Source organism: Chinchilla lanigera, unplaced genomic scaffold, assembly GCF_000276665.1.
Source record: "Chinchilla lanigera isolate Chin_1 unplaced genomic scaffold, ChiLan1.0 scaffold00179, whole genome shotgun sequence".
Taxonomy (NCBI): Eukaryota; Metazoa; Chordata; class Mammalia; order Rodentia; family Chinchillidae; genus Chinchilla; species Chinchilla lanigera.
The window spans coordinates 539356-541473 of record NW_004955580.1 but is presented as its reverse complement, the minus strand read 5'-3'; positions in this window follow the sequence as shown (position 1 = coordinate 541473).

Below are 2118 nucleotides of genomic sequence, written 5' to 3'. Positions count from 1 at the left end.
TTGGGACTACCAACACAAGGATTCAAGGGGATTTGTTCGAGTGCTCTTGTGCTTGTGCCCTTTTAGCCTGGCTCTTTTTAAAATTTTTTTTTTTTTCTTTTGTGAGACAAGGTCTTCCTTTGCAGTCCAAGCTGAACTTGAATGCAGCATTATGTAGCCCAGGCTGACCTCCAACTTGTGGTGATTCTCCTGACTCAGCCTCCTGAGTGCTGGGATGACAGATGTATGCCACCACACCCTTCCTTCCTTCCTTCCTTCTTTCCTTCCTTCCTTCCTCTTTGCTTTCTCTCCCTCCCAAACTCCCTCTTCTGTCTTCCTCCCTTCCTCTCCTCTCCCTCCTCTCCCTCCTCTCCCTTTCTTCTTTCCTTCTCCTTCTTTTTCTCTTCTTTCTTCCCCTCCTGCAGAGAAGTTCTGATTCTCTTTGCTTTTGCTTTGGAGATTGTCCTGTTCTTTTTGTTGTTTGTTGTTGTTTTGAGACAGGGTCTTGCTGTGTAGTCCAGGCTAGCCTTGAACTCACTATGTAGCACAGGCTGGCCTTGAACTTGCAGCAAATGTCCTGCCTCAGCCTCCCGAGTGCTGGGATGACAGGTGTGTGCCACCATGCCTGGCCAGTGTTCAGTGCTGACAGCGAAGACCTGAGGCTCTGGACTGGCCTGCTGTTTTCTGTGGTGATTTCCTGGGGACCTGGAGGCACTGGCCCTTGGTGGTGGGTGCTCTGCCTTTCTGGCTGTCTCTCGCCTGGCTGGGACATCCAACCGTTCAGCCATCTGTTGTCTCCCCAGCTGCACAGCCTTACAATCTAGGAGTCGGCCCACTTTGCAACCCAAACAGAACCAAAGCCGCAGTCAGAGCTGCAGACGGCGGCTTCATGCTGTGCTGCTGGTCTCCAGCCATGAGGACCTCAGTGTTAAAGCCTCCACTGAGTTTGCTGGTTATTGTGTTCCATGGTAGATTTGTGGGTGGTTGCTCAGGGGCCCGGGCTCAGAGCGATGGTGGCCAGCAGTTTAGAAAAATCTGAGAGCACCAGCAGCTCAGGCAGGTCTACAGCTGAGTGTCACAGCAGGCAGGTGATTGGCAACTCCGGGCTCAGGTCTGAGAATCACGTGTGCTGCTAACGGCGCGGCCTATTGTGGCACAAGGCTGCTTTGGGGACAGAGGCTCAGGCTGCCAGGGAAGTGAGCTGTCTCTGGGGCACCTTGCTGGATGCTTTGTCGCCACAGCACAAAACTTGCCAGAGGCTCGTTACTGCAAGGCACTTGCCTGGCGAGCCCAGCGCTGCCTGTAGTTGCCTCAGCTGACCTTACAGTTGCTGCACCGCTAGCACTTGGGATGCTGAGGCAGGAAGACTGCCATAAATTCGAGGCCAGCCTGGGCTCTGTGGTGAGTTCAAGGCCAGCCTGGATTGTGTGGTGAGATCCTGTTTTTTGTTTTTTTTTTTGTCTTTTTGAGACAGTGTCTCGCTGTGCAGTTCAGGCCGGCTGTGAGCTCACTTTGTAGCCCAGGCTGGTCTCGAACTCGCAATGATCCTCCTGCCTCAGCCTCCCGAGTGCTGGGATTACAGGCATGCACCACCACACCTGGCCAGACCCTGTATAAAGAAAAGAAAAAAAAAAAAAGAAGTCAACTATTCCAACCAACTGCAGCAGGCAGGACATGTGCCTTCCCAGGGAAGCCAGCCCCTTGGGGACACTGGCACTGGGCCCTCCACAAAGGGCTTCTCTAGAGTAAGAGACACTGGTCCTGGAGCCAGGACGTGGAGGTCATTCCCGGTGTCTGAATGACTGTAAGAGTTGCACTTTAGTCCCGAGCACATGACTTCTGGGGTTTTGCTTTTGGGTTTTATAGGGCTGGGGATGGGACCCAGGGCCTCACACACACTAGGCAAATCCTCCACCGCCGCTCAGCTGCACCCCAGCCTCTGACACAGTCTTGGGAACACGTGCAGTGAGTCTGCTGGCCACGTCTCCGGTGGGGAAAATCCCCTCTGGATTCCCAGGCCCTCATTCAGACAGCACTGCGGCAGCTGGCCGGGACCCAGCTCAATGCAATCGCGGCGAGCTCCATAGCTTATTTAAGGAAACACTTGGGTCGTGGGACACTGCCTACTAAAAGCGATGA